This window comes from Hippocampus comes, unplaced genomic scaffold (assembly GCF_001891065.2).
Source record: "Hippocampus comes isolate QL1 unplaced genomic scaffold, H_comes_QL1_v1.1 scaffold310, whole genome shotgun sequence".
NCBI classification, from domain to species: domain Eukaryota; kingdom Metazoa; phylum Chordata; class Actinopteri; order Syngnathiformes; family Syngnathidae; genus Hippocampus; species Hippocampus comes.
This window is the reverse complement of record NW_017805990.1, coordinates 901565-912013: the sequence shown is the minus strand read 5'-3', so window position 1 is coordinate 912013 and position 10449 is coordinate 901565.

The following is a 10449-nucleotide window of genomic DNA, read 5'->3' as shown; positions in this document are numbered from 1 at the left end:
ATATATATATTATAAATGACCCGCAACCCCTGTGAGGTTAAGTGGATCAGAAAATGGATGTATGTATGGATGGATGGATGGATGGATATTCTAAATGACATGCATTCCAAGTGTACTTTGTGCACCTCTAAATTCTTGTACAACGACAGCATTGGTGTTTATACAATAGTCTTACCACTCTTTAGGAGCTAATCATTCTCTTTACAGTTGACCATGTGCAGGGTACAGAATCATATGCATGACTGAATGTGTATGCATCCAGGTTCTTTCAATGACTTCCACTTTTAGCTCCATCTCTGCAAATCACCTTTTGTGCATTGAATTGTATACAACACCCACAGGCAAAAACTTAAGAAGTATTGAAGCAATTCCAAAGAGCTTTTCATCATGTAAAAAGGAAACGTGCAAAGAACCGGACACGGTCTATCCCGGGGGTTACCAACATTTGTGAAACTGACAAATGCTTCTTGAGTACTGATTAATGGCAAAGGCTATCAGTTTGATACACGGTTCTCAAATAACAAATTTGCTCAAATTACCTTCAATGATGTTATTATTGATGATACATGATAATCATTTATGTGAAGACACAGATCATGTTCATTATTTCTCAAAGCAATAACAAATGGTTCGGAAAACGAAAGATCGATATGGAGCACTTTATTTCTATAAATCTCTGCATGTGTTTGCATGCAACATTGGTCAGGGATCACAATGTCCCTTTAATCATGAGCTGTTGTCAGAACAAGCCTAAAAGCAACCGATCGGGTCCTGAGGTACTCCCTGGTGTCCGCAGGTATGTTGGTGAGCCCTGGTCTAGACCTTTGACATCATTGTCTAAGAAGATACAACTTCTTCTGCTTAACTCGAGTTTGGCTGCTTGAATTAAATTAAAATTGTTCTTTGGAGCGAGCATTAAAAGATGTCCTCTATATCTATCTATCTATCTATCTATCTATCTATCTATCTATCTATCTATCTATCTATCTATCGATCTATCTATCTGAGAGAGAGAGAGAGAGAGAGAGAGAGAGAGAGAGAGAGAGAGAGAGAGAGAGAGAGAGGACGGACATCTTTTAATGTGCTGGAGCCAATCCCAGCTGTTTACGGGCAGTAGGCAGGGGACACCCGAAACTGGTTGCCTTACCGGCCAATTGCAGGGCACACAAAGATGAACAACCAGCCGCACCCACACTCGCACCAAGGGACAATTTTAGAGTACAGTATTCCATTAACCTGCCACGCATGTTTTTGGAATGAGGGGGGGAAACCGGAAAAACCCACGCACACACGCGGAGAACATGCAAACCCCACACAGGGAGGGAGCCAGAATCAAACCCTGCACCTCTGCACGGTGAGGCTGATGTGCTAACCGAGTGGTTCTTAACTGCCATAGAAGATAAGACACACCCGACTCAACATGTCAATTAGTTATGACACGCCCGCTTGGCCATCACTGGCTGGTTTATTTTGTGCACAATTAAAAAACTTATTCTCCATACTAATTCTGTTTGTAAAACTGTTTTGCTTTTAAAAAATGCGTTTTTTGAATATCTTGAATTTGTAAAAAAAAAATCATATTTTTCAGTAATGAAGGGTTCAGTGAATGTGCATATCAACTGGATGGGGTCGATACCTCTAACAAGGTTAAGAACCACTGTGCTATATATAGAAAGCTGGTCATTTTGATTGTGGGGTCACTTTTTTTTCATTTCAGGCATTCCATTATGTGAGAGTTGTGGACCATCACATTTTCTGCCTATGCTTGTGTCACAGAGTGGCAGAAGGTGCGGGATACTCCTTTAAGATGGTATCTCACTGAGTGGCGAAGACTTGCGAACATTGCGATTTTTGGGATTCGTCAGGTTTCTTATCTTTGTTGAAAAGAAGTTTTGATCGTGATCAGAAAGATTTGAACATGTTCAAAACTTTGCAACAAGGAAAAGTAAGGTACTAGCTCGATATATTCAGGCGTGCACATAAGTGGTGCACAAGTGCGCATGCATGCTAAAAATATTCATGTGTGCACCGGATTTGATTCTGTATTTGTGGACCAACCACACTGCGGCTCAGTCAGTGTACTTGCAGTCAGGCTAGCCTCCAGTCCGAAAGTCAAAATCAAATCAGCTGCCACAACGATTGCTTCAGAGGGCCAACTTCAAAATAAAACCTAAAAAGTTTCGATGTCCATGTACAGTAGTACTTGTTCAGCTTTAACAGTATTTGGAAGTTGAGCCTCACGACACGTTGTGTAGTATGAGCAACCATTGTGGGAGCTGGTTTGACTTGGCTGCCTCCCCCGCAAAGGATGACACTCAGGTGGGAAGATGGGGATTAGATCTCTATCTCGTTGTGCCACGGCTTCGATTGATCGCCAAAACATGTCTGTACATGAAAGCTGTATGTGCAAAAAAGATGGATGCCCTCGAGATTGCCACAAAATCAAAACATGTACAGAAGTTGTGATGACTGTGAAATATAAAAGGTTAATGTTTTTTTCATGGAAATTGCTGATTGATAATAATTATGGATATGCTTCGAAGTCAGCCATATCGTTTACTTCAGCAACAAAATTCAAACACACCAGAAGGTTTTGACTCAACTTGCTAATTGTCTTCTGGAGAGGAATTAATTATTCTAAGTGCGTATTGAGTAGGGACCATATCCCCAACTCAACACCGGGGGTTGGTGTGTATCGGTGAAATGACTTGGCCTTGGAGATGGAATTGCTTTGAAGCTGCACTACGAGCGATGGGACACAACCACTCGTGTCCAATTTGCTTCGGAGGGCAATTAGCTGCCTCATATTGCAGCTCACTGGGACAGAGACACGAGTCCGTTTTTCTCTTTTGTATGTAACCTGAAGCTGGCATTTTCATTTTAAAAATAGTTCCACTATGTACATAAATAACATGTTAATTCATTTTGTACATGGAGACCCCCCGGTTTCTTGTTTAAACTAATTGTAGAGTCAATATTTTTAAAGGGATTTCAACCTTTTCGGTTGTATCTCTCGCTATGTGCTATAAATGCACTCCATTCACATTTTTTCCCCTTCCAAAATCGAGTACTGAGGATGTTGAGCAAATCTATGGCCTTCAACAAAACAGAACCGTATTTTCCACACTAAAAGGCGCACTGGATTATGAGGCGCACCTTCAACGAATGGCCTATTTTGTAATGTTTTTCATATATTGGACGCACCGCATTATAAGATGCAATCTACAATGCATCCACTAGATGGAGCTACGCTCAAGGAAATGCCAACAGAACACTACACTACACCCTGATTTATATAGCGACGATCAGATGTCAGTAAAACGTATTTAATAAAGCAGCGGCACAATTCACTTCACCAACAGCAAGTTATAACATTGACTCGTTAACGTTGAACTCTCTTGTCGCTGCTCTTTTTCCGTGTTCAACTGCGAAACCGATCGCCTTAAGTTTGAACTCTGCGTTGTCAGCACGTCTCTAGCAAGGTGCCATTTTGGGGTTGACATATTCCCGTAATGACCATACACAAGGCGCATCGGATTTTAAGGCGTGCTGTGAGCTTTTATGAAAATGGAAGGCTTTTCAGTGCGCCTTTTAGTGCGGAAAATACGCTAATGCAAAAATAAGATGATGATTGTTAACATGAATTCGGCCAACACATTTTCACACTTTCCCTTGAGTCTTCCTGGTGGGTTTTGCCATAGACTCCAACTGGCTACTGTGTGGTCCACTCTTTGGCTCAACAGTAATATCATCACCTTCTCTGGTGGTACAACATGACGAGCAGCCATGGACACAAATAGCACTGAAAATAAGAGGGACACGTTCCTTCAGATTTATGATAACCACAATCCATCCCCTCTACTTTTGCCACCTAAGGCGACGGAGATCTCCAATAAAACAGAGGACATTAAGCTGCATGGCGTATGTTGTGCTACAATCATTGAAGCATTTAAGTTCAACAAAAATGTTCCAATATATATCTCTGTGTCAGAATTCCTGAAGTCAGATCTACAACTCATGACAAGGCAGATGAATTTTACAAGTCACTGCTACTGACATAAACACTATCACTACCAGAGGTGGGTAATTTACTAAATATTCTGTCATTTGTCATTCGTCAGAGGTCTGGGCACTCGTCCGTCATCGTCAGCTCATTTTTTCAAGCCAAACTTTAATCATCGCTCTGCCAGTCCGACATCGTTATTTTAAGTGCTTCCATCATCGCTAAATTGCAGATTATCACTGCTATTTCATGACCCTCAGCTAGTCCGTCATTTTTATTTTAAGTGTGTTTCTGTTGTCGCTAAATAACATTTCGTGACCAGTAAAACTACAGTTTTTCACTGCTAAAATGACAGTTCATCACTGTTATTTTAGTTCCGACAGATCTACTTCTCCTTCTACTAAACTTACAACGTCACACGAGTTTGCAGCATAAGCAGTGTATCTACTCAGGTAAAGAACCACATATGCAGTATACCGTGAAAATGAAAGCCGATATATTCTATAGTATTTCAATTAACAATCATCTCTTTGACGCAAGAATTCAATAAATAATAAAAAAGATAATATACTAGGTGGCACGCTGCTCGACTGATTAGTACGTCTGCCTCACTTTGCAGAGTTGCATGGGTTTGATCCGGCCTGGTCTTCCTGTGTGGAGTTTGCATGATCTCCACGTGCCTGTGTGGGTTTTCTCCAGGAACTCCGGTGTCCTCCCACATTCCCATCCCTGGTTAATGGAACACTCTAAATTGTCCCGAGGTGTGATTGTGAGTGTGAATGAATGTTTGTCTATGTGTGTCCTGCCGTTGGCTGGCAACCAGTTCAAGGTGTACCCCGCCTACTGCCCGAAGAAAGCTGGGATAGGCTCCAGAACACCCGACACCCTCGTGAGGATAACCGGATTAGAAAATGGATGGATGGATGGATAGATGGATGGATGGATGGAAGGATGGAGACAACAAACCATCTGCATCTTGTAACCCAGTCGTGGATAAATCCAAGACAAGTCATGACACAAAATAATGCCATTCTCTCTCTCTCTCTCTCTCTCTCTCTCTCTCCTCTCTCGCGCTCTCTCTCTCTCTCTCTCTCTCTCTCTCTCTCTCTCTCTCTCTCACACATTTCATTTTTTTCCACCTCTCAAAACTAAATGGCCTAGTACATTCACAAACCGGATTAAGGCAACGTTCCATTTCACCATAAATCCCAATCCACAACAAATTATACTTTTACCCATCAAAGATTACCCACCACCTTCAGCCTTCCCACCTTTTGTTGAATTTAGCACAAAGATCATCCCTCGCCTTCTCCCATGACAACTGTTTGATATCAAGATGATTTACTGCCGCCTGAAAAATTATCTGTATCCTTTCCGTTTTTGAGTTTACTGTATTCCCATTGTGGCTTTTATCACCCCTCCAGTGAAATCGGTGCTGACAGAATGCCCACCTCTGAGAGCTCCTTTGTATGTTTGTAAAGCCGGGAAATGCTGCAAGCACACAACTCCACTGTTACGGTGCTGCAATGTCAAAATTCAAACTCTCGGTGGAATGAGTCGCCGTACACTGTAATAAAGGTTAGGTTAGCGTAACATGAAAAATAGAAAAGAACAATTTTCATTTTGAACGACTGACGACTGACAGAAAGATGCCCCCACAGGGGTTACTTGAGTGGACTGCATTCACTATATACGGTATATGGAAATGTTTTGTGCCTCATTTATAGTAGGTGGCGGTATGCACTAAAAAGCTGTAATCCACCAATAAACTAAGAGTAGAAGATAAAAAAGGGAGAAGAAGAAGAAGAAAAGACATCAAAGAAGCATTGATAGTCATGGCAACTTGGTTTCAATTTCCACAAGGTTTTAGGAAGCACATAAAACTACCAGGATTGTACCTCTGGCTGTAATGTGAAAAGGTATTCTGGTTAAGGTAGGCCCTTTTGACCTTTAAATTAAAAAGTGTTGGCGTTTTAGGACTTAAAGCGGTGGCAGGCAGCCCCCAGTGTGCTCCCGCTGTACTCAACTGTTCACTAGATGAAGTTGAGCAATACCGTAAGTGTACGTGAGGCTATGTAAAGGTCTTTGGACACCCATCATATGATGTAGATACACTGATATAGATAGATAGATAGATAGAGAGAGAGAGAGAGAGAGAGAGAGAGAGAGAGAGAGAGAGAGAGAGAGAGAGAGAGAGAGAGAGATAGATAGATAGATAGATAGATAGTTCACGGCATTTACTGTTTTATCCAAATTCATTCAATTTACTCACAGAAGTGCAGTTAAAACAATGATGATGGATTGCCGATTAAAGTTTGATTCGGCTTAATATAATGACGGACTGAGTGTCATGTTCCGTATTTGGCAGCAGGTGGCAGGCGTTCATTCTGCTGCCTGCACACCTGCTGCCTATTTGTCTATGATTACACCTGCTATCTAAGCACTCCGGCTTTCGTCTCATTGCCGGAGTATTGCTTGCCGTGCCACTGTTATTGACCATGCTCGTAAACCGTATTTGATTGTTGTTTGCTACTCGTTCGTCATCCCATTGGGGATTATTCTGAAAATATACTTAACCTAGTAAATTGTCTTATCCTTTTCCTTGCCTTTTTTTTCGCAAGCGTTTTGTTTTTCGCGTTTCATTATATACTGGTTCTCGTTTTGACCAGCGTTTTCTGTTTTCCATTAGACGGTGTTTTCGTTTGTAATAAATATTATTTTGAGACAATAGCCTTGTCAGTGTCTGCTACTTCGGGATCCATTTATTCTCGTTCGCACTGTTGCGTACGAAGCAGTTCTTTTCCCTGCCTTGTACGCAACGTGACAGAATACTCCGGCCAACATGGATCCCGCGGACATTGAGAAGGTTTTGTCCGCTCTGTCCCGTCAAGAGCGACTTTCGGGTCAGCAGGGCCAAGCTATTTCAGAACTCCGCGGCGCGGTTTCCATGCTGGCTTACAGGTTCGTAGATTTCGAGCCTCGTTTAATACAGTTAGAAGGACGGAGAGCACCTACCCCGGAGGTCCAACGTATTACCACGGAGGTACCGGTCCATCCTCCTACATTTAGCAGAGAACCGATGCTTCCACACCCTCCACGTTATGGAGGTGAGCATGGTCAGTGCGGGCACTTCCTCCACCAGTGCTCTCTCGTTTTTGACCAGCAACCTTCCGTTTGTGTCAATGACGACGCGAAGGTTGCATATGTCATGAGCCTGTTGACAGGTCAGGCGGCTTCATGGGCAATTTCGGTGAGCGAAGCACAACCGAACCTCCGATCGTCCTTCCCCGACTTCGTGACCGCGTTTCGTCGGGTATTCCACCATCCTGTTCGAGGAAGAGAGGCAGAAGGCAGATTACTGGAGCTCCACCAAGGAAAACAATCCGTGGCGGACTATTCGATTGAGTTTCGCATTTTAGCCGACCAGAGTGGCTATGCCGACCGGGCGCTGTGTGGCTTGTTTCGTTGCGGATTGAACTCTGCTCAAAGATGAACTGGCTACCCGCGACAACAGCACCAACCTGGAGGAGCTAATTGACCTCTCTCTGCTCCTGGACAACCGCCTGAGAGAGAGGAACCGGGAGCGCGGAAGTGGTTGGTTTCCATTCCGGCATACGGCGTATCGAGGGGCATACCGCGAGACCACACGGACAGCTGGGCCCGGAGACCACCCCAGAGCCCGGTATGCTGCCCCCGGGGAGGAGCCGATGCAGCTGGGAGGCGGAAGTACCAGGCCGGCGGAGAGATGGCGCTGTCTCGATGACCAGCTTTGCCCCAACTGCGGTCTTCAAGGACATCGGGCTGCTTCCTGCCCATCGGAACCTCAACCTCCTACGCCGTTCGATTACTGTGAGTCACGACCCCGCGCTGAAACTCAAGATCCTCGGAGAGTCGACTCGCGGCCGGGACACCCCAGGAGACTTGAACTCGAGGGAGAGATCTATGGGGCGTCTCGGACACGGCAGATCAGCGCTCTGATAGACTCGGGTTCCGACGACTGCTTTCTCGACACTAACATTACCTCAGAGCTAGGCTGTTTGGTCCAGGAGCTAGCCGAGAGGAAGCGTGTTCACGACCTCGATGGACGCCTTCTCGCGGTGGTGACACAGATCACAGAAACTTTGAAGCTCAGGTTATCTGGGAATCACGTCGAACACAGACGATTTTATCTGATGCATTCCCGAGCCATTCCAGTCATTCTCGGTTTGCCCTGGCTCAAAACACACAACCCAGTTATTTCCTGGGAGCGCCCGGCAATAGAGGTGTGGAGCCCGTTTTGTTACGAGCATTGTTTGCGATCTGCCATAGGGGCGCGCGCGCGTGTCTGTAATGATGTACCTGAAGCCATCTGTCTTGACGGAGTACCTAGTTGCTATCACGATTTGCAACAGGTTTTCAGCAAAGATCGCGCCCGGTCTTTGCCCCCACACCGTCCGTACGACTGCGCCATAGACTTGCAGGTGGGCGCCCCGCTGCCGAGCTCTCGGCTATATCAGGTGTCCCGCCCAGAACAAGAGGCATTGAGGGAGTATATTAATAGCTCGCTCGCCGCAGGTCTTATTAGACCATCACGATCCCCATTAGGTGCAGGATTCTTCTTCGTTGAGAAGAAAGACAAGTCGTTGCGGCCGTGTGTGGACTATCGAGGGCTCAATGACATTACCATTAAAAATAAATACCCACTTCCGTTACTAGATTCCGCTTTCGCTCCTTTGCAATCGGCCACCATTTTCTCAAAATTGGACTTGCGTAGTGCGTACCATCTGGTTCGCGTGCGGGAGGGGGATGAATGGAAGACGGCTTTTAAGACACCATTGGGCCATTTTGAATATTTAGTCATGCCTTTATAATGCTCCCGCTGTGTTCCAAAATTTGGTCAACGACGTGTTGAGGGACCTGTTGAACGTCTTTTGTTTTGTTTATCTCGATGATATTTTGATTTTTTTCTCGGTCATTACAGGAACACAAACAGCACATCCGTCGAATTTTACAGCGATTATTACAGAACAGGCTCTTCGTCAAGGCAGAGAAGTGTGAATTTCATGTACAAACCATTTCTTTCCTTGGTTTTATCATCGAGCGGGGTAAGTTGAGAGCTGACTCCGTTAAAACTAAGGCGGTGGTGGAATGGCCAACACCTACGGACCGTAAGGAACTACAACGGTTCTTGGGGTTTGCAAATTTTTATAGACGATTCATTCGTAACTACAGCCAGAAGGTTCTTCCATTAACTCGGTTAACTTCCACAAAGATCCCGTTCAAGTGGTACTCGGATGATGATTCAGCATTCGCGACCTTGAAAAAAGCCTTCACTAATCCACCCGTACTACAACATCCTGATCCTGACCACCCTTTTATTGTAGAGGTGGACGCCTCGGATTCAGGAGTGGGGGCGGTTTTGTCTCAACGCTCTCCAGTTGACCAGAAGCTCCACCCCTGCGCCTTCTTCTCCCATCGACTCAGTACCGCCGAGTCGAACTATGACGTGGGAAACCGCGAACTGCTGGCTGTAGTCGCAGCCCTACAAGAGTGGAGACACTGGCTTGAGGGGGCTAGGGAGCCATTTACTGTTCTCACGGACCATAAAAACCTGGAGTACATTCGCTCCGCTAGAAGACTGAATTCACGACAGGCCCGGTGGGCACTTCTGTTGACTCGGTTTAATTTCACCCTCACATACTGCCCCGGTTCCAAGAACACCAAGCCTGACGCCCTCTCCCGTCTCCACGATCCCGTGGAAAGGGACCGCATGCCAGGGTCCATTCTTCCGGACCATTGCATCCTGGGGCCATTGAGGTGGGAGATCGAGCGGAGGATTCAGGAGGCTCAAGATGGGGTCCGAGTCCCGACTGGTTGTCCCGCCGGGAGGCTATTCGTACCTCCACCACTGCATTCGGAGGTGTTGCAGTGGGGGCACGAGTCCAAGGTGGCTTGCCATCCCGGGGTGAACCGGACTCTGCACCTCATCTCCCAGCTGTTCTGGTGGCCAGAGCAAAGGAAGGATGTCGTGGACTTCGTCAACGCCTGCTCCCCCTGCGCCTGCGGTAAGGCCTCGCATCGGCCCCCGGCCGGGCTGCTCCAACCGCTACCCATTCCTCCTCGACCCTGGTCCCACAGCTCAGTGGATTTTGTCACGGGTCTCCCTCCATCCCGTGGGCGGTCCGTCGTTCTTACCGTTGTGGACCGCTTCTCAAAATCAGCCCACTTCATCCCGCTGACCAAATTGCCGTCGGCGTTGGAGACCGCCAACCTCCTCGTCGAGCATGTGTTCCGCCTGGCATCCCTCTGGACATTGTTTCCGACCGAGGGCCCCAGTTCGTGTCCAGAGTGTGGAAGCGGTTCTGCCGGTCCCTGGGGGCCACGGCGAGTTTGACGTCGGGATACCACCCACAGTCCAATGGGCAGGCGGAGCGCGCTAACCAGGACCTGGGGACGGCTCTTCGCTG